The following is a 23,494-nucleotide window of genomic DNA, read 5'->3' on the forward strand; positions in this document are numbered from 1 at the left end:
TTCCAGCTATCGTTGTAGATACATGTGAGAAAATGTTTTCACTTTCTGTACCAGAATGGATAATAAGCAAAATGAGAAAAATTAAAATAAAAAACTACAGTCAACGATGAAAACATTGGATGTCAAATTATCTTACAAGCATAGTATTAGAATGTTGTCTATTTGGATTTGAGTTCTTCAAAGTTCAAGTTGCAAACTTCTTGAGAAGCTATTGCTCTCAAGTGTTATAGTGAAGAAGGTGCTTTCTCACGTGTTCCTAGTACATGGGGCCTGAGATAGTAGGAAACAAGCTGAGAATAAAGAAGGGCCAGTAAGGAAATTAACTATTACTAAGGACACAGCATAACCATGTCATACTTTCTGCAGCATATAAATACAGGCATATAAATGGAATAAAATAAAAACAGGAGTTTACAGGAATATCGAGTGCTCTAAAACTGCTCTACCAGACAGCCAGAACATCTATTAGGATTTCTGAAATATCATATAACAATCGTCTACTTTGCTAAGCTCTTGAATCCTTATCTCAAAGTTTTTTTTTAAAATAATCGTGGTGATCCATAGCTAACATTTACTTGTGTGCCTTGTAAGTGGCAAAACTGATAGTTATGCCTGGCTGTCAATGATGCCAGAGCCACTGCTCCTTCTACTAAGCTAAGGTACTCTTACCTGGAGGCAGATAAAAATGAATGTTCCATTCCTAATTTTATGTAGAAGCAAGGGCAAAGGAATTTCTGTTTCATCTGGAAGCCTTTGATTTTTTTAAAGGGCTACTTTAACTTTAAGTAGTCATTCGACTGGTCTTTGTGTGAATGAAATCTCCAGCAATCACAATGACCCTCTGTTACAGGGTTGGGATGGAGTGCAGTTGCCAACTGCCTCCTAATTACTTCTATTGAGGAATGTATCACAGCACCAATTCCAGGATTGAGGGGAGTGAGGAAGAGGGGGACAAAGGAATCTAAGAACACAGGGTTTTGTTTTTTGTTTTTTTTTTTCTTATTTACTGTGTTAGCACCTACAAAAAGCAGTATGTAGTAACTGAGTACCTTCATCATAGTAAGTGAATCCACCAGACAGTATGGCGGCATCCCCACATATGACTGTACCTCTTTGGATTCAGTTTCTCTGTAGCTTCCACTCTCCCTGACCTCTACATGAATAAACCCTCCCTCCTCCCTCCCACCCTCTTTTACCTCCTCTCACAAATATTTGTTAAGTCACCTGCTATGTGCCAAGCACTGGGCTAGGTACAAGAATATAACAGGGATTAAGACTTGGTCTCTACCCTCAAGGATCTTCCAGTGTAGTAGATAAATCAGATATATAAACATAAAATTAAAATATTGGGCTGCGAATACCACCACAGAGGAGGGCAGGTACAGTGGGGACCCATGCCACAGAGGAAGAGAAGTCAGGGAAGGTTTACATCAAAAAATGAAACCTTTCCCGGTTTTCCCTGTTTGGAATATATTCATCCCCACTCCAACCCAAATCCTATTTCACTTTGGAGGTCTGTCATAGAACCCTGTGGCATCTTGGCTTGTATTAGTCACTTTGGGCTGGGTTTATCTCCTGCATTCCATTCAGTATCATTCATTCCACATGAATATTGTTCTAGCTATGCTGTGGGAGAGGAAAATGACAAAGCCAACCCCAGGACCAGTTCTTTGGGGAACTCTCAGGAGGAAAACTCTGTGACATAGAGAAAGACGAATCAAGTGCAATGAAGGATAACATGGGGATCGATGACAACCCATTAGAAGAGGCTAACATCATGGAATGCTTTAGGAAAGAAGTGGCATTGGAGATGAGCTTTGAAAGGTGAGCGAGATCTCTCTAGTCTGAGATGGAAAGGGAAGGCCTGCTATGCCTTCTAGTGAGTCAGAGAGGATGGGGAGAGAATGGAGAAAGCATGTGTGAGGGAACTGTAGTAGACCAATAAGGCTGGCATGTAAGGGATATGGTGGAGGGGAGGAGTGTAATTAGAGAAAAACCTAGAAAGGTTCATTTGGACCAATCCATGTGACCTTTAAATATTGGTAAGATATTTACATTTAATGTATAGACAATGGGAAGCCATTCTGAATGGAAAGATATGTGACCAAAGTTGTTTTGTATGGATCATGGCTGAGGAAAGATAAGAGATAGGGAGACCAGTTAGGGAGTGATTGCAATAGTCCAGGTGAGAGGAACTATAGGTGATGGTGAAAAGTGGCAGTAGAGAGAGAGAACACCCCTATGTCAGGAACTACGTGTCACCCATCTGTGTCCCTATAATATCCAGTCCTGTTCCCAGCCCTGATTAAGTTTCATAACTATTTCTAAAATTGAACTGTATTAAAGATTCCATTTGAAAGTATGAATGTATGTCTTTCAGGAGTTTTGTCTTTTTTGTTGTAATCCTGTCACCTAAGTCATCCAACTCTAAGTCATAGAAGGTTCCTCCCCAAGGCCATCATTATCTGGCATTTATGTGGCATCTAATTTGCAGTCCTTAATTAGCTCATGCACCATTTTAATTGGTCTGAAGTTGTCTGTGTGGACAGACCTGGTTTCCTTTCTGGAGCCGACTGGGGCTGCCTCACCCTTTCCTGCCAACTCAGGTATTTGGAACATCACAGGCTGGGAAGACTCAGGGTTCCTGCTTAGCCCCAAAATACGCAAAGAATGGGCTCTCTGGAGTACTTGAAGGCCAGAGGGCTGCTGGGAGCCACAATAGGGAAACTCTCCAATAAATTCAGTCACTTTAGGCAGCCATTTCTAGGAAAAGAGGGAGGAAAGTACAGCAGAGGCAAACTGTAGGGACCACCCATGGTGTAATCCCAAAATTCTGGATGAGGTCTAATATTTGTATCAGTAGGGATCTGTTAAGATGATCCAATAAAATTGTTAAGATGACCCATCTAAAAAGTAACCCACTTCAAGGGATGGCTTAGAACTATGGAATTAATGAGGCTGCAGTGTCTCCAGAATCTAAGGAAGACTGGACTGAGATCAAGACCTCAACTTAATCTATAATAATAACAACTAATTTTATTGAGAACTTACTATGTGCCAGACACTTTTCTAAGCACTGTAGTTATATTAACATATTTAATCCTCACAACAACCCTATAAAATGAGTACTATTATTATCCTCATTTTACAAGAAAGAATCAGGTACAGAGAGGGCAAGGCTTGCCCTACGTCACAGGGCAGATGGCAGAGCCTGAATTTGAATCCAAGCAGTCTGGCTCTAATATGTAGTGAATGCAACACTCTCCTGCATTTCTCCTGTTTCTTGTTCTCATTACTTTTGACCAGGAGGACAAAAGAGGCCTAAATTGTAACATCTCTTTCTTTGATATAAATGTGCTGAGGGTCAGAGCACAATGGGAAAAGCCTGAGTTTCACATACAAACAGACTCACTTTAAAACCTGATTTTCATCGTATATTAGTGAGTGACCTTGGACAAGTTACTTAACCTCTAAGGGTTACAGTTTCTTGGGTATCGAATGGAGGCAGTACAATCTTCAGGCTTCTTATGAGCAAAATAATGTATCTAGTCCCAAACTGGCACAGTCTGGGTGCTCAACAATGATCATTATCATAAAGTAAGGTGGTTGTGTAAAGTCTGGGGCAAGGAAGTAAAGAGTAAGAATGTATCATCAGATATCCAACTGTGCTTAGAGGAAAGAGTGTTTTGATTCTAGAAAGTCTGAGAGGGGTCATTCAGCCCTATTTCCCCTGCAGCTTAGTGGCAATATCCCTGAGGGACACCAGTCCACTCTTTTCCAGCTCTGGGCTTACGAATGAGCCTCTGGTCTGTGATTTGGTGTTTGATCTTACTGATCCTGCCAGCTCTGCCCACAGGGGTTTGTCCGACCCAACTGTTTTGCCTCCTTGAGATAAGAAACAGATTGGGCATATCTACTGCTAACCGGCCCTGGTTTTGATATTGGAATTCTCAATCATGGCTTTCATGCTAAGCCTCAATACCTGACTTCTGTGCTTGACTTTCAACTGCATAAATTAAACAATAGTGTTGTTTGATTTTTCTTTTCAATGTAGGTGGAATTTGAAACAAAACTCTCTTCTCTTTCATAACGAAGCAATGGGATATACTAGAAAGTGGCCCGAGGTCTGAACTCTGTCTCTGCTTTTTATTAACTGTGTGACCATGAGCAACTCCAATCCCTGCCCTCTACCTCAAGGGTTCTTAGAATGATGGAATAAAATAGCAGAAGTGAACATGTGTTGTGACTGCAAAGCAGCATACAAATTGAATGGAAGGCATTATTATCACTGAGGTTTTATCTAGTTTGTGCAATTCTGACAATGTTAAATAAGATTGTTCTGAGTCATGTGGAACATAGGGTGCCCTAGAATCTCGAGGCTGCAAAGTGTTATCAGTGAGTAATCTTGAAAGAAATAGAAATAAGATTTTCCTCTGGGAGTTAAACTAGGACATCAACACATAATTGATTACAGCAGAGATTTGCTAAGTCACCTTAAAGAAACAGAATGGTTCTCAGACTAGGAGAACTTGATAAAATCTGATGAAAATATAATACAGCAAAAGGAACGCATCAGACAGAAAGAAGGGTGGCTAAGCATGTAAATGCAAGGAAAGGAGGTCAGACAAGCAAAACTTGTCATTGGCCATCTAATACCATCCAGGGCAGATGGGATCTGGTTAAGAAGGTGACCTAGGGAATTCTGGTGAAAAGTATCTTCCTATTACAGAGGCCTAGGTGAGATGTCTCTAAACATCCTTTTAATAATCTCCCCTTGTCCTAACTTCAAGCTTATCAAGCAACCTGATTTTAATTTGGCTTCCCATGTAGATCCACCTACAGAAAATTAATACACAAACCACTGGACTTGGGAATCTTTTGTCAATTATATTTCTTATTGTGAGTTAATAAATTGATCCCTAATTACAAAATGACTTCATATGCAGCCTATTTAGAGGGCTAGAATGTTCTAGTTATAAGATTTGAGCATTCACTATCTTCAGCAATTCTAATTTTCCTTGTAAGTTACCAAATTAGCATCCTGTTTATATATAGTAGCCTTTTGAGCTTATATCTACCCTTGAGTGCTGAAAAATCAGATTGCCGAGCCTGGCAGACAAAAGACCAGAACATGGATCCTGTGAGATCACTGTGGTAAAATTCCATTGTGAAGGCTTTAGGGAGACAGCCAGCTGACCTTCTAGAGTCATCAAATCCTTGTCACTATCTACACCATTTCTATTTGGAACAGACCTCCCGCACTTTTCAATTCAGGAATCCCCTCTATGGCAAAACCTGCCAACAGATAAATATGTCCAAGTGCTTTATCCTGCCTATCTCATTGGGATCCCAGCTTGCCTTCCCCATGTTATGTCTCATACCTCCCCTACACACACTCTGAGTTCCAAAGTTGATATACTTTCTCATGCTATCCATTTCTAGCTTGAATAACTTTTTTTTCCTCTACCCTTCAGCTCAACATGCCAAATCCCGTCTTTGATCCAAGACTCAGGTTAGGTACCCTCTCTTCTATAACCGCTTCCATAATTGCTACTCTGTCTCTGAAGTTCCATCGCTCATTTCCTGTTCACTCTCATTTTCTATCTTATATTAGAATTCTGACATAAGAGTGAAATCTCCAAGAATTCCAGAAATAAGTCATCTCTCTACTCAGAGCATTCTTCCCTTACAGGAAAAATTTCCTGGGACACCACATTCATTCAGTCTTTCATTTATTTACTCAGTCATTTAACAAATATTTATTGAATGCCTCTGTGTGCCAGGCAATGAGACACAGTGCTAAATAAGACTGACAGGGCTTCTACCATCATGCAGCTTCTTCCAGTCTAAGTGGGGAAGATAGATGCTAAGAAACAACTAGTAAATTACAGCTATGATAAGTGTCATAAAGGAGAGTTACATAGTACTGTCAGAATACAGATGAGGCTTTTCTAGGAAATTTACATTTAAGTTAAAATCCAAAGGTAAGTAGGAGTTAGCCAGGAGAAGGGGAAGAGGGGCTTAAAAGAGTATGAGCTGAATTATCTCAATGGCCAATATCACTGAGCTATGACAGCCTGATATCTTCAGTCCCTGGTCAACTATCCTGTCTTCAGATAATGCTAGGAACAAATTCACAAATATTTTTCTTCTGACACTCTGTCTCCAGGCAGATCATCCTTTTTACACAAAAAAAGTCATCACAGTTTTCAAAGTACTGTTTAATATGATCTGTTATACTTAAGCTTTTTCAGTTATAATTACATCCCCATTAGCTAAATGATTTTGTTTCATCTTAATTTCATTCTCAAAAGGTGATGTTAACTTTATGCTTTAGGGTTTCTTGTTGTAAATCTCATCTACCACCGGTGAGAAACAAAAGTCTTTGTTTTGTTCACTGCTGCATCCCCAGTGCCTGTCACATAGTAGATGCTCAGTACATATTCATTGGATGGATGGACGGATGGTTGGATGGATTTTATCCTCTCACTTTCACTGGAAGCGCTTTAAGAGCACAGTACCTGCCTAGTTCATGTTTGGATTCCTCCAACACTTAGGACAATACCCTGCACAAGGCAGGTAATTGATCAATAAATTATTTGAAAATAAAGAGTCATCTAGCTTTGCTTGAACTTTTCCATGACTGGGAAGAACGCCTTGCTTTTTCAGGCAGTTGGTTCCATAGTTGAACTACTTCAGATGTTAAAGTTCTTCCCACTCTTGGGCTAACATTTGCCTTCCCACTGGTCCTAGTTCTGCCCTTTGGGCCCATGGAAAACAAATCCAAATCCTCTGCCCAGTGGCAGCCCTTCTGAAGTTGGGGACAGTGACCATGTTCCCTGCAGTCACTTGCAAACAGGACACCTCTCTAGTATGAACTCAGGTACTTTAAAATACTTTGAAGTACTCCTAACATACTTCAAAGGAGGACACATCCCTCCTAAGTTTGTGGTGTGTTCTGAAGTCCCACAGAGAGCCACTGTCTGAGCAGGTTCTCTCTCCAGGGCAGAAACCCAGACCGGAACAGACGATGATAACAATAATTAACGTTTACTTCACAATTAATTATAGTTTACTGGTTAATCCACATAACACCCCTACGATATAGGTCACGGTTTTTAGGCCTATAAATGGTCAATGAGGCAGAAGACAAGGACCTAGGCATGTTTTCACACATGCTGGTGCCAAGTGAAGGAGAGAATTGTAGTGCTGGGGTCTCACTGACTCAAGAACCCATTATCTAGGCTGATCCACAATTACCATTAATCTCTCTCCTTGGTCTTGAGAATCACTTTGGGCCCATTTAATCACATTAAAACCAGATCTGTGAAATGTTAAAAATTCTAGGATAAGGGGTAAAGGGGCGAGGGCATGCAGAAAGACATCAAGGGCTTGCTGTATGCCAAGCTCTGCATAAAGCTCTGTATACTGAAATATGTCAAAAACCTTTCCAAATACAACACTTTACACACAACAGGCCCAAAGCTAAGCACATAGGTTTGAAAATATTTGAAATAAGAGAACTGTTAGCTGGAGACACAAATATCTTTTCGTTATACATAAATTTCTTGTAGTGGGATTTACTCGGACTCCTCTTAGAACTGATACACTTGTGTCACAGAGTCTACTGAAATAGGTGCGTATATTTAATTTTACCCATTTCCTTGTATTGTAAAGGCAGAAGACATTTTAAGTGATTCTTTTCATGAAATAAAAAATCCTCTCCAAATTATTTTATAATTTGAGTAAGTCCTTTCTTATCCAAAATCCCTTTGGATTTTCAAGCAAAAGGCTTCCTCTAAGCAGCAGGGAGATTTTGAGTCCTTCCGGAACCTGGTGACAGCTACATGGGCTCTCCCCAGAAAAGTGCACGGATTCACATACGCTCAGAAGTTTGCATAAAATTCAGTGTCTGTGAACTGAAGGTAAAGATCAGAAAAGAAACTAGCCCCTGCTGAGGCTTTGTAGCCATTGTCAGGGCTTTGAATTCCATTCTGAGTCAGATGGGAAGCCACAGAAGGTTTTGATCTTGCCTTTTAACAGGAGCAATCTGTTATGAGAATAGACTTGAAGAGGGCAAGAGCAGAAGCAGGTTACTGCAACCATCCAGATGAGAGAGGATGGTAGTTTGGACCAGGGTAGTAGCAGTGGAGGAGTGAGGAGTGAGAAGGTCAGATCCTGATGTAGTTTGAAGGTGCAGCAACAGAATTTGTTGGCCAGGTTAAATGTGGTATGTAAGTGAAAGAGGTGAGTCAAGCTGACACCAGGGTTTTTGGCCTAAGCAACTTGAAGGCTGGAGTTGTCATTACTGGGATGAGGAAGAATAAAGGGTGTAAGTTTGATGGAGGCAGGAGAATGAGGAGAGAACTATTAGGAGCCGGGTTTTGGACATTTTTAACTTGAGATGCCTATTAAATATCTAACAGAGATGTTGCACAGACAGTTATATGTCTGGTCAAGACTTCTGGAGAGAGTTGGGTTTTTAATAATATTCATCCGTAAAATTGGAATAATAACATAATAATGTCTAAATGACAATACTTATTATTGAGAGGAATAAACAAGACAAATCATGTAAAGCTCCCAGTGCAGGACTTAGCACACAATATGCCCTCACTACATTTTAACTATGATATTTATTAAAACTTAAATACTCTCAGTCGGTATTTTTATCAATACTATAAAGTTATGAGTGTGGCTGCTTTTAAGATTGATAAGTTGTTTCTGGTGTCAGTTCCCAGGCATGATTTGCAAAAGAAAACAAAATCTTGAGCAATAGCAGTGCCTTTGGAACTGGTCTCTAGCCCCCAAGGTTTAAAAATCTGAAGGCTTTTGCATGCATTCAACAGTCTTCACAGGTAGGTTATATCATGTTTCTTATATAATCAACCTAGAATTTATTTCAAGTTTCAGAGAGAGTTTGAAACAGAGACTAAAGCAGTTTATCAGAAGAAATTAAATACCAGCAAGAACCCTACAGGGAAGACATTCCCAGTCCATTCATGTGGCCTCTGTGACACACGAGGTTTAAATGGAAGGAAGCATGAGAACTAACTGACTATTCTGTCTTGATTTCAATAGCTGCATTGTTGCTGCTGGACACAAGTTCATCTGGCTTCTTTTAACATTGATTCGCAAAAGCCATGCCCCATGTCTTCCTGAAATAGCAAGCTTCTTAGAGGAACCCTCCTTGAAAAAGCACACCCTTGCTCTCTGTTATTAATTTATTCAGTGATCTTTAGCTATTTTATGTTGAAACAATGGAAACAAGTGCTGGTGTGGTTTTATTATACCCTTGTAGATCTTTGAAGCAATAAGTTTCTAACATCAAAACCTAAACAATGTTTGAGGCTTCTCATTCTTTTTACATCTCTTTGAATTTTGACTATAAATCCTTGACCCTGTAATTCTTTTCAACATCTATGACAGGCCTAATGCTCAATAATTATCTATTAATAATCCTCATTATCTCCATCTGTATCCAAAAGGAAGAGGTGATGAAGTGGTTCAAACAGTCCAAAAATGTGTCTGTAACAAATAGATGACTAAGGTCAACCACAATTGCAGATCTTGTTTGATGGATTTAGCAATGGCAGCAGGACAACTCAGACATGGGTAAATGCACCAGTGAGGAGAGAGAGAGAGGAAGGGACACAAAAGAAAGGCTCTTTCTCCACATCCTTGTTTCCTTCCATCTGTAAATGAGGCCACATGAACTGATTGTTGCTAATGAGCAGGGCAATGCTCAATTAAACATCATGAAGCACCAATTTCATTCCTTCTCATTGATTCTTTTACAAGTTTCTAATAATTGCTACACTCACTGTGACTATGCTTTAAGCAGATCTCTAGGGGTGCCTCCACATGAGAAAATAACTCTTCTCCCTTTCTCCCCGCAGGAGTCAGGAGAGGACATGTCAAGGACTAACATCTCAGGGTCCCATAGTCCAGCAGGACATGTGAGGGGCTGAGGCCCCCCACATCTATGGTCCCTTACTGGTACCCCACCCCAGCTTCTCTCTGGCTATGTGCTCCAGAACTCCAGGTGGAGGAAAAACAAAAGACCCAAGAAATGATAACTCTAAATGGAGCCAGTCAAGTTGATGTGTGACAAGTACTTAATGAATTTATACCCTGTGTCTGTTTTTCTATTTTAAATATCTTTTTGTTTTCTATTAATTTTTAAAGTAAATTTTAGCCTTTTACTTTTCTAGCCAAGCTAAGGGGGAAAAGGAAAGGGTTTTTTTCCACATACATGCATGGTGGCAACAGAGGAAAAGGCTAGGTCAGCAAATGGTATTTATACCCCAACATCTCTTTGGCCTTAAAATTCAGTACTGAGGCCCACGAGAAAAATATAGGTGTTTTTTATCCATGGCAGCACGATGATAAGATTTATCATCCAAACCAGCTTTAGAGTTGAACAAGGCAATAAAAATAATGCCACCAGCATAACGAACATAAACTAGGACTGTGAAGACAAACCAGACATCATTTTCATACCAAATGAGTTCTTGCCTACCAAAATTTCTTCATCACTCAAGAGACCTGACCTAAGAGAAGGTTCCATGGCTAACACAGAGAATAAACGCCCTCTTTTCTCTACTGGGATAAATAGTCCTAGTGTTTTATGAATATAAGAGCAGGTGTCTTTCTTTCATTCCTTTTCCTTTCTCTTATCTAACAATCTCTCTAATCATTTTAATTGCAGAGTCCTACTGCAAGTTCTGTCCACACAGCCTTGCCACAATCTTAGGCCCTACGTCATTGATCCAAAAAGTTCATTTAGGGATCTCAAAGTTATACAACCCATCTTCTGAATATAGTTAGTGGGCAGTGAGCTGAATATTTAAAACTCCACGAAGAGAGACAAAAGGATTTAAAATAAATCTCGTCTGCCCCTACAAAGCGGGACTGGAGTCCTAAGGCAATTTCCGGGGTCTTGTCAGATAGGCAGCCCTTCCCGATGCTAGCAGGGCATGGAATGTGCACAATCCGACTCTATACTGGCAGTGGCCAGCACCCAACACAGGGGCTGGTATAGAGTGAGTACTCAGTATGTGCTATGGAATGAGCAGGCTGCTTCCTCACATCCCTCAGCTCTGGGCTCCTGAGTACCCGTGATTTTCCTGCCCATTTCTGTGCAGTGAGGGGGAGAATTCTGCCCATGATCCCATGTCAGCTGGCTAGACTGGGCTTCTGTCAGCATTCCCCTTCTCTAGCATTCCACTTTTCAAGTACTGTGTTGAGCCAAACAGAGACTCCCACAGACTCCGGGTACCAGGCTTGGGCACAGGCTGAGTCTGCTTGGTTCTGTTCAGCTTGGGGACACTTCAGCAAAGCCGATAACTTCTCAGCTCCAAGCTGAATTCTGGAGATACAGAATGAGAGTTGTACAACCTTGAAAGGTTGTATATGTACCAAGGCATGAGTGATTAACAGTAACAACTCTGCTGCCCAACTGACTGGGTTAGTATCCAGGCTCTACAACTTGGATGAATATTGAACATTTCCAGACCTGAATTTTCCGTTTAGAAAGTGGAAATAAGAATGTGCCTCAGAGGGTGGGCATGAGAATTATTATTATAATTCTGAACATGATAATTATGATTTAGAATCATGCTTGGCATAGAGTAAATACTCAATAAATTTAACTATTACTACTTTCGTGTTTTGGCTCCTCTTCCAAGAAAAGCTTGTCTGATTTTCCTTAATTCTCCCTGCATCTGGCTGCTTCCCTCATTTCCCAGGAGGGGCTTTTCTTTGTTCCTGGCCCACTTCAATGCCAAGGGCCAAAAATGACACTTCTCCACATTAACGTTTGGTGGGTGTTTTGTGCACTAGGATTCAAATCCAAAGTCTTCAAGAAGTTAAGGATCATTTACCTTTTCAAAACTTCTTCATCATTCAAGACACCTGACCTAAGAGAAGGTTCCATGGCTAACACAGAGAATAAATGAATTACTACATAAGTATTTTTCTAAGAAGGTGAAGAAACTCTTGGTCAACAGAGAGGAAAGACCAGATACGAAAGGAGTCGCCCTGAGCCAGAAGCTGGTCCCTGAGCACACCTTGTGCCCACATATTTCCTTTATTTTTTTCCAGGACAGAGACATGAGTTTCCCGCACCTCTCAGAAATTCTGATACCAGTGAACCATGAACAAAAAGAACATCCCCAAGGTTTTTAAAAATTGTTATTTTCTTCTCTACTCATCCCAAGTTGTCTACCAAGTATTAGATCTAATTAACCAGTAACAGTTGGTTATGCTGTATTTATTCAATTAGGCAAATATGTTCTTTTCCCTGTGCTTTCCAAGTCGTCTTTAATATAATTATCAAAGCCATTACCACCCGATTAAGGTAGGCAAACATCAAAATAAACTGGGTTTTTTTTTCTTGGCTGAGGCAATTCTGAATTTTCATGACTTGATAGATCACATCCTCAAACTCCAAATAATCTCAATTCACCCGCTTCACAGTTCCATTCAAAAACACTGCCTTGCTGTCATGCCTGTCCCAGCCAACTTCCAGGCGCAGGCGGTACTCTTTGCATCATTTCCAATGCTTAAATTTTGGATAATTTCAGTGTAAAGAAAATAATCAAAACTATTGGCCAATAAATACCAAAACTTTCCCCAAATGTGGTCATTTTATTATCAAGTGAAAATTACCACTGCTCTGTGACCCACCTACTCCCACTCCAATCCTTGGAAATGCTTCCTTTCTGACAGACCTGAGTTAGATCCTTAAGACACAATGGTGAGCTTTTGTGCCCCAGAGGTCTCTGTCCCCCAGGGTGACTTAAACAAATCTCTACCCTAGCTTGGTTTCCTTTTGCTGAAGACTACTGCTAACCTGGAACCAATGGTTTGGTTGCCACATGTTCCTAATGCACACTTACCCGCTTCCTTCCACTGGCGTCCACACTCTTCACACTGATCGCAGAATCCCAGAGCATCAATCCTGGAAGGGACTTTAGAGACCAGCCAATCCAAGCCTTCATTTTACACATATGGACACTGGAGCCTACAAAGAGGAAGACACTTGTCCAAGGTCACATAGCTCATTAATGAAAGAGCTGGGACTAGAAGAGCAGAACTGGAGATTCAGCTCCCTGTGGTGTCATTCTTCTTCCAACCAGTTCTTGTGCTTTCTGCCCTAGTTGGCATTCATGCGCTCGACACACCCTCCTGGGATGTGCCAGCAGCCTGCAAGGCTCAACTGGAGTGAACTAACTCGGTTCAGCTGGCCCAGGACTCTTTACCTGCAGAGGAACAAGTGTCATGTGACTCTCTTGGAAACACACACAGTGTGTAGGGATCCATGCAGTATTCAGGTGTATCCATCATTTCCTGTCTGCCAAGTCTATCACGGTGAGAAGCAAGCAGAGCCTACAAGTCATTTATAGTGTCTGACACTTCGTAGTCATTTTATAGTGTCTATGCTAAGCAGGCACGAAAGGGTTAGTAAAGATTTTTTTTTTTAATGACCTTTTTATTTTGGACTAGTTTAAGCAAAGCTGCAACGATAGTACAGAGAGTTCTCATGTATCCCTCACCCCAGTTCCTTGTAGTGTTAATATCTTATATTACTGTGGTACATTTATCACAACAAAAGGACCAACAACAGCATATTACTTTTAACTAAACTAGTAGAGGCTTTTTGAAGGAGGTGACATTTAACGTGATTTCTGAATAACATTAGGAGTTAGCCCAACACACAGGTAGGAAAATTTTATTTCATTAGAAAAGCATGTGCAAAGAGCTAAGAGTTTGATGAGTTCAGGAAATAGCCAGTTGCAGTATGTAGAGATGGAGGTGGGAGATTCAGAGGGAAAAGAGAAGGATAGAAGAAGAGGGAAGAAGAGGTATCAGGTGTAGGAGGAGGAGTGGAAAGGGATAAGGTTAGCGAGGAAAATGGGAACCCGATCAGTTAAAGGCCTTCTAAACAGGGCCAAAATATTTGTACTTTTTCCTGAGGGCAACAGAAAATAAATTTAAACATTTTATGTAGGAGATCAACATTATTAAAATTACATTTGAAAAGATCACTTAGACTGCAGGGTGCAAAATTCACTAGTAGTCATAAGACAGAAGAGAGACCATTTTTTGTTGGATGGCCTTAGCAAAATTAGTGGTGGAGATAGAAAGGACATGATAGATTTCAGAGATATGAAGAAAACAGAATTGATAAAACTTGGTGATTATAGATAAGAGCCTAAGAGAAAGGGAAGAATCAAGATTGACTCTCAGATTTCTGGCTTTAGCTACTGGTGGGACTAGCTGGTGGTGTCAGTCATTAGAATATAGAGTACAGGAGCTCAAGTTGATTTGGAGGGAAAGATGATTGATTCCACTTTGAACAAATGGAGAATGAAGTGCCTAAGGGACATGCAAGGAGACGATGAAGTCAAGAGGTGGGTTGGATATACAGGTTATGTTTCTGGAGAGAAATATGAGTTGGAGACATATGTGGTGAATCGTTAGTCTCAGGCTGCCAGTCGAAGTCAGACTAGATTGATCATAAGTACAGAGAAGAAGAGGGTCCAGGAAGGAACCACTACCATTTAGGAGATGACCCTAGGAAGAGGTATGGAAGGAGGCTGTGAAGCATCCAGAGAAGAAAACCAGAAGAATGTGGTATCTCCTAGGAGGGGAGGGCATTCCTTAAAGGGTCATGTGACCAATAGTGCCAAATGCTGCAGAAGGATAGAGGCCCACAAGAGTCCCTTTGATCTGGCTATAAAGAATTCCCTTAGAAGAGTCATTTCAGAGAATATGTGGGTCCAAAAGCCCAATCTGTCCTTGGGCTGCAGAATGAATAGAAGGTAAGAACAAGAGGACTGTGGATATGAGTCATTCTTTTAAAAAGATTTACTGTGAATTGGAGGCCAGAGATAACTTAAACAGGACTAACAAATGATAATAGATACTATGGTAATAAAAAATTACTGGTTCCATTTAGAATATTACTAAGCCATACTTTTTCCAGTGAAAAATTATTTTTTCTTATTAGTAGTAGCTACCATTTTTGGAATGTGACCATAAGCCAGGCACTTTAAGCATGATTATCCTATTTAGCCCTTAAAACAACACTTTGAAATAGATATTAGATCTCTCCATTACAGATGAAGAAACAAAAGCCCAGAAAGGTTAAACATCTTGTACAAGGTCTCAAAACAACTTCATAGAAGAACCAGAATTTAAACCTAACTTTCACTCCAAAACCCATGGTTTTTCTGCTGCAACCACAATGCCTCTCCTAAGTACTTCCTACGGCAGGCCTTCATTTCTCAGTGTAAAAGCCAGGAACTAAAATGGGTGTTCAAGGAATTGCATCCACCACTGTCAGAGACCTGAGGTAAGAGATAGATAACCCAGGCACATACTTCTTGTTCAGGAAAAATCTGTGAGTAAAGAATAATCTCTGGCTTTGAATCCCAGAGATCCTTGCCAGGACGCAGTATGCCCCCTTTGATGTGTGTTGGGAAGTGGGGGTGGTATAGGGTCAGACAGCTCAGAATAAATCAGCCCATCATTGCTAACTAGATAAGTTAAGGTTTGGGTAAGGAAAAGCTGGAAATTTTTAAGGAAATTTTGAAAAAAATATTTTTAGCCTGGAGGAAACAGGCATCAGGAAAGACTCAAGCTGCTTTTACACATCCATGAGGAAGAATTATCAGACTTACTTTTGACATTCTGCAGGACATAACTGGAACTAATGGGAATATGGTATAGAGAGGCAGATCTAACAAGAAGAGCTGCCTATCAAGGATAGATGGAACTGCCCAGGAAAGCGGTGAGCTCCCCAACACTGGAGATGCTCAAACAGAAGCAGGGATGTTAGAGGTGGGGGCCACCATCAGAGAGGGCTTGGTGGCCTTTCAGGCCATTTCAGACCCTCTAGAGAAAATAGTTAGGATAAGGTTTCACAGATTAAGGCCTGGCCTTTATTTTCCCCAAACGATTTCTAAAAATTTTATGATGAGAAGATTGACATGTTCCTTCTTTCACAATTTGTACAAACAATGTGTAGCAACTCAACTTTGATATGCAAGAACAAAATGTATTCCTACCCTTAGGAAGCTCTGGGTTTTTTCTAAGATGAAAATATATGCTTGTGGGTATCTACTGGTTTGATCAGGCAGGTCTGTCATCCTAAAAATATCTGGGACAGGGTGTGGACAATGGATACTGGTAGCCTCACCTTTGTTTGCTGTAGAGGCTAGAAATATGGAGCTCACTTCCTGCATTCTCAAAGGGCTCCTGACATAGAGTGAGAAAGCACCTCTACAGTATAGGAGGTAAACCTGTGATACGTGAATCGATAAAAAATTCTTTCTCTTTCTTTCACTTGATAAATATTAATCAAGTACCTATTATACTAAAGGCACTGCGTTTTTATTGCAAAGCAAGACGTTACACTCAGGTGTATAAACATAATATATACAAGTGTTTCTTTGTAACGGGGTGGGATGGAAGTAGTAGCAAAATCAACTCTCTAACCTCTGCAGGGTGATGGCTGGTAATTACTATGTGCTCTAATCAGCAGTCCCCAACCTTTTTGGCACCAGGGACGGTGCTCCTATGAGAACCTAATGCCTAATGATCTGAGGTGGAGCTGAGGCGGTGATGCTAGTGCTGGGAAGCAGCTGCAAATACAGATGAAGCTTTGCTTGCTTGCCTGCCGCTTGCCTGCTGTGCAGCCTGAGGTGGGTGGTGGGGAACCCCTGCTCTAAATAATGTCAATGCAAACTAAGCCTTTTTTAAGCCTATATTTTACTTTTCTTGCTGCAAAATAATAACTTGTAGCACAAAGAAGCAAACCTCTTCTAGAAACAAGATTTCCCATCCGTTGTTTGTAGTTCCCAAAGTTCTGACACCTACACTCTTGGCCAAAAAGTGCTTTTTCTCTCAGGAAAAAAAAAAGAGGGTAACTGGGAAAAATTGAGAACTTTGAATTTAAATACTAATTATAATGATTGAAAAAAGTTTTTGTGTTTACACAAAGATAGTGTTACAAAGATTATTATTTTATACTATATATTATTATGTACATATATTATGTATATATAATATGTAATACATTATTTTATATATTATATATTACAGAGTATTATTTATAGGGAAAATATGGAAGCAAAGTAAATGCCCAAAGATAGAGGCTTATTTAAATAAATTATGGTATGTCCTTATACAACTACATTAATGATGTATGGAAGAATATTTAAAGATATAGGAAGATAGTCAATATAATTTAAATGAAAAATATAAGTTAAAATAGCATATACTGCATGATCCATTAAAAAATATGTATTATACTAGGTGTGTGTGTGTATATATACATATACACGTACATATATATGTAGAGAGAAAAAGAGGGAGAGAGAGAGGGAGAGGTAGAGAGAGACACACACACACACAGAGGGCTATTTACATATATGATAGAAGAAGAAAAACTAAAAGAAATATCACCAATATGTCAACAGTGGTGGTGAGATTATGGGGGGTTATTTTCTTTTTCCCTCTTAATTCTTTATTTTCTAAATTTTGTAAAAATAAACATGTATTTTTATGAAAAAGAAGTTATTAAAAGTATAATATGGGTTTTATATAATTATATTGTTATAAATAAAGCAAGTAAATTTTAAAGTTCAACTGTTGACTTTGCCTAAGATACACTAAAATTATTTAAACAATTTTTATTTAGGCAAACAAAAACAAGTTGTACAAAAACAGTGAGAAATAACTACCTATAAAAAATATTATGTAGAACTTTGGGGGACAATTTCCTTTCAACCTAAGCCACAAATTTTTCAAATCTAAAGGTTAGCAAACTGAAGTTTATTCATATACTCAGGGAGTACTTTCTGAGTTTTTTACCATGTATAAATACCTGTCCTCAGTTGTTTGGAGGATTAAAGTGCATGTTTCTTGTACTCGAGGTGCTTACAGACTGCTTGGAGAGAGATCAAACATTCATGAATCCTCCAGACAACAAAGCCCTAAAAATGAGAACAGAGAACAGGGTGTTATAGAAAGCAAATGCTAGTGAGGTGAAGGTTATCAAAATTCTACTCATCCTTTAAGGTTCAAAAGGCTCCTCTTCCTGAAGGTGCCTCTTGTTAAGCAATACTTTCTAGAAGTATTGCCTATCTCCTGGGTGAGGACTCCAGTTAACATCTAGCACAGATTAATCCTTAGTGAGTGTCAAAGTGTCCTTCCTTTGTCCTGACCTTTGTTGCATTCATTTGGGTCCTGAGTGGCCTTCAAAGGCAAGTTTATTTTTTGGAACTCCAGACCATGCTCATCTTGGAAGGAATGAGGAAGGAGAGGGTGGAGCTGGAAAATAACACAGTCTAAATTAACTACTTGCAATAGGTGTGGGAATATGGAAAGAAGGGCTGCCCTCAGACTGTGAACAAGTAGCAGCCACCCACCCTGTCCTTTCTAAACTGGGGTCGAATGACACCCTGCTCTTCCAATCCTTACCTCTAAGTGGAGGATTATCAATGAGAATATTCACAAGTATTGAAAGCAGCAGGGTATGATTGGGAAAAAATGCTGAACTGAGAGCCCTGAGACCTACCTTAGTCCCAGGTAGCTCTGCCTCTAACTAGCTTCCCCTTGGGCCTCAGTTTCCTCATCTATCAGATGAAGGGTTTGAACTATTCAATACCCAAAGCCTACAGCTCCCTATAAATGAGAAACCACAAGGTTACTGTGATTATATGTTGGAATTATTCCCCAGTCATGAGTCATCTGTCAATCTCTGATCTTGCAAATATGAATTCCTCCCTAGTGATGGAAATCGAACTTATGGGAAGGTTGTACACACCGACTGTTTGTGTGCAGTACTTTCTGGGAAATTGAGGCAAAGGAAATGGCTCCTAAATCACTCCTGGGATAGAAATGAAAAACAAGACAGGCTATGACATCAGCTACCATTTCCTCTGTGATCAGACTAAGTAATACAAATATCAATATTAAATTATGCACGCATACTTTTTATTTTTGCCTTTCATAGCAAATCACAGGGAATCCTTTGCTTTTAGCCTTTAGTGCAAGTTTATGAAGGAAGAACAAGAAAATTGAATACATATTTTCAGGATTTTAGAGCTGCAAGTGATTTTAAAGATTAGACCCAATCTCTCATCATTCCAATAAGGAAAAAAGTGAGGAGTCCAAGATATGAAAGAGCTCGCTCCCGTGTTAACTTCCTGAAGTATGTTCTCTCAATTTGCCTTACCTAAACCTATGGTGGTAACTGGACAATACCACAGACTACATGCAAAAAAAAAAAAAAAAAAAAAGACAAAGACGAAGAAAAGAGCCTAACCTCTTTTAATGAGTTTCCTCTATTTCAACTGGAGCAGCCATGCAAGGGGAAGACAGAGCTCATCAGGAAGAAAATTTCTGTGACAGGAACAGTTCATCCTCCTAGACTCTAGAACCCTATCACCTATCAACTAAACAAATGCTGTTTTAGCATTGGATGAATAAAATTCAAATGCTAATCTGTTCTTTTTACCAGGAAACATAGTTTTTGCTAATTTCTCACCTCTTTGGTTTCTAGTTAATACAAACGTGACACTCAAAAGCATCTCAGTAAAGAAAAAAATTGGTAGTTCTATATGAGAGCTGTTTATCTAAACTTGGTCAGCATTAGAGACCTAAGTTACTGGGATCGCATAAGAACTCATTCCTTGCCAATCCAGTTTGCCTCACTATTCAGATGGATGAGATATGCCTTGTTGTTACATTCTTCCTACCATGGAAAACACACATACTGGCTGTTTTGATATCTGACCACATTTGATAATATTTTGATATCTACTATATACTCAGGACCAGAATATCCTAGAATTCAAAACACATAGATAATTAGAACTGAAAGGGAGTCTTAAGAGTATTCAATCATATCTCCTTCCTTTACAACTAAAGAAAAAGAGTTGCAGAGACTTGTCCCTCATCATATGGCTGGATAGTGGCAGTGACAGATCTAGAGGCCACGTCACCAGTCTTCCTGTCTAGGTTGTTTCCACAGCTGCTGCTGCTTTCCAGGATCAGTGCAGGCTTTCTAAATACCCTCAAAGGGCTTGATGGAGGCTATTCCTTGGGAGTCAGCCCCTCTCATTCCAAAGCTGCCTCTGCTCTTCTACTGCATGAATTATAGATACAAGAGGTTACTAAAGCCTGAAAACACAAATGAGTTCCCTTTCTTGTCCCAATGTCTTACATTGTGTCAATAAAGTGGGTGGATGACAATGCTTATAGTTATCAGCTGCTCCCATAGTAAATTACCATTCCAATTTTTCCAAAATCCATTGTTGTTATGTAATGCACAGTCAAGAAGTAACATTCTGGTTTTGAATTATGTGAGCAGTTCAGTCATCTCATTCATGTCTAAGAATTATATATCGCTAGTTGGCATGCATAATTTGGGGCAGCACTGTTCTGATGATTCTGCAACAGGAAATCTGGTTTTGTTAAACTCCTATGTTCTGACTCCAGTAATGCCTATCCAGGCAGGCAGTAACTGTTACAGATTAGCAGAGAAGCAGTAGGGTACAGGGGAAAGAAACTTCAATATGACATTATAATATCTGCATTAGAACCTTGCCTCTGACCATCACTAGCAGAATGACTTTAAGAAGTGCACTTGGTTCTAAGCATCACTCCCATCTGTAAAATGCTGAACTGATTTGAACTTGCTTTATATATACTGTATTACTGGGCAAATGTAAGGATAAGAAATGAGAATACAGCAAGAATATGGAAAGTGTTCAAACAAAAACTCTTGCCTTTGGGGTCTCACAGACTTAATTAGGTATAAAACCCTGCTCTGCATTTACTAGTTGTGTAATCTTGAACAAATTTCCTCATCTTCGTCTTTTTAACTTTTCACGAAAAATTTCAAACACACTTAAAAAAGATAGACTAGAATAATTAAAATGATGTACTAATCATTAGCTTAAGCGATTTTCAGTATTTTGCTAATATCATTTCAGCTCTCTTCCTCAAATTTTTCTCCCTGAGGTATTTTAAAGCACTTTTGGGCAAGTTGCTGTGATAAAGATTTCTGTTCTTCAATTTTCTCTTCTAGGAAATGAAGATTACAACATCTAATTCATAGGGTAGAACTGTACTGATTACTCCATAAATGTTAGCTATTATCACTGTTTTTGGTGGTACCTGTGTGCACTGCCCCGTCCGGGCGTTCAAGCACTTGGCAGCGTAGCGCGCCCGGCTCCAGACAGTCGTTATTAAATGAACAGCCTAAGGGAACCCGAATCCTGCGTTGCTAGGATCACGGTCGCCCCCTTGAGGCAGCCCTCTTCACAACCGCACGGTCAGGACAAGGATTGTCCCTCGCAGCTTCCGTCGCCGCGCGCGAAAATGAGGGGCGGGAACAGGAAACAGGGTTGAGCCCAGTTCCGGGCGCGAGGCGGCCGCTGAGAAGAGCAGAACGCGGCTGTTGGAAGCCGGTGAGGCAGAGCCGCGATGTTCCGTATCGAGGGCCTCGCGCCGAAGCTGGACCCCGAGGAAATGAAACGGAAGATGCGCGAGGACGTGATCTCTTCCATACGGAACTTTCTCATCTACGTGGCCCTGCTGCGAGTCAGTGAGTGTCCTTCCAGGCGGTGGCCGTGAGACCAGCATGGAGCTCGCCAACACCGCCCACTCAACACCACAGGCCTTTGGGGGCCCCTGGCCGAGGTTGAGCTGTCGCAGGGATCAAGGGACTGGCGCGTCGAGGGCAGCGGGCGCATGCGCGGCTTGGGGTCGGGGGATACTGAAATACTTGCGGTGGCCGGGATTGCGTGGTTAATCCAGCCTGGCCCTGCCTTAAGAGCGTTTAAATTAAAAGAACCTCAAGGGTTATAACCCTGAGCAACAGCCTCGTTTTGCAGACAGACAAATTGAGATCTAGAGTAGAGAAGTGGCTGGCTCAAGGTCATTCAGCAGTTCAGTAAATGATCTTGACCAGGAATCCAGACCTCTTAATATTAGGTTTCCTTCAGTGATAACCTTTGATATCCAAAATATTTGCTTTTTTTGTTTATTTGTATAGTGGATAAAGCAAATAATTGCTTTTGGGGGGAAGAATAAGAAAAGGATATGAGTCCATAGGATTTAATAATAATAACAGTTTAGTTTATTTTATTTTACATTTGGCATTACTTGGTCTTGACGGTAGCCCTTTGAGGGAGGCAGGGGCTGAGATGCCGCATATCCTTTTTGTTAATGACAGCTCGACATTCAAAGGGGACTTATGCAAGATATGAGAGTTGCAGACACACTGAATAGTAGAGCTGGAAGCAGCTTTGTAGATGACGTTTCTACTTTTAGATATGATTCCCGCCCCTCCACCCCCCGGTCTTATTCTCAGTTCAGTACTCCTTTTCATTCCTCCTTGGCAGGTCTGGATGGAGAGGCAGGGAGGATTCAAATAAATGAAGGCCATACCAAGGTCATCTTGTAGAAGTCTCATACTGGGCCTAGGGCAGAGCTCACTGAGGCCCAGTTGGCTTTAGTCCGTGCCCTTTCACTGTCCATGGTATTACTCTGCTAACTCGGGAGAGAGAGCCCTGGTGAACAGAAACTCCCAAATCATTCTGCTCCTTCAACAGCTTTTGGCAATTCCCACTTGTTTCTTTCTCTTACCATTTTTTTTGTTGACTTAGCTGCCAGCAAAATATTTGCTGCTGCTCAGTCATCTTTATATTTTATATGAATTGTTTTTTTAAACATGCAGAATACTGTTTGATATTATCACTTTTTAAATTTGATATACAGTTCACGCATTTAAAATGTACAGTTCAGTGGTTCCTAGTATAGTCAAGAGCTGTGCAACCGTCACCTCAGTCTACTTGGAACATTTTCTTTCCCTTTAAAAGAAACACCATGCCCATTAGCTGTCATACCCCATTTAACCCCTTCCCCAGCTCATGGCAGCCACTACTTTTTGTCTTTATGGACTTGCCTATTCTGGACATTTCATATAAATGGATTCGTGCAATATGTGACCTTTTGTGTCTAGCTTATTTCACTTCACATGTTTTTCAGGGTCATCCATATTGTAGCATATATTATTATTTCTTTTTCATTGCTGAATAATAATCCATTGTATGAGTATACCACATTTTGTTTATCCATTCATTTGGTGGATTTTTTTTTTTTCGGATAAGAATCTGAGAAAACTGGACATACTGCTAACTTTACTTTGTTAGCCTCTGACAGATCTCCGTATCTTCAGTTTAATTTTAACAAAATGTTTGATTAATTTAGTAGGAGTATTGAGAAAAGATTCTGACAGCTTTTTGGTATAGCTCTCCTGCCCCCCTCCCCCAATTTTTAAAATTGTGGTAAAAAAAACACAAAATTTACCATCTTAACTATTTTGAAGTGTACAGTGTAGTGGCATTAAATACTTGAATAATGTTGTGCAGCCATCACCACCATTCATCTCTTTTTATCTTGTAAAAATGAA

At 40.2% G+C, this 23,494-nt stretch overlaps 1 protein-coding gene across 1 annotated transcript in view; it reads right to left on the bottom strand.

The window, feature by feature from the left end:
• FRMPD1 (FERM and PDZ domain containing 1) overlaps positions 1-21,283 on the bottom strand; it is a 123,161-nt gene extending 101,878 nt beyond the window's left edge. Inside the window, exons 1-3 of the mRNA XM_039857022.1 lie at positions 21,196-21,283; positions 17,897-18,005; positions 12,903-13,027 (exon numbers count right to left, since the gene is read on the bottom strand). The gene's annotated coding sequence lies outside the window, so the exon portion shown is untranslated. The remainder of the gene's footprint in view (positions 1-12,902; positions 13,028-17,896; positions 18,006-21,195) is intronic.
• Between the last annotated feature and the right edge of the window lie 2,211 nt (positions 21,284-23,494).

Source organism: Pteropus medius, unplaced genomic scaffold (genome assembly GCF_902729225.1).
Source record: "Pteropus medius unplaced genomic scaffold, Ma_sr-lr_union100, whole genome shotgun sequence".
NCBI classification, from domain to species: Eukaryota; Metazoa; Chordata; class Mammalia; order Chiroptera; family Pteropodidae; genus Pteropus; species Pteropus medius.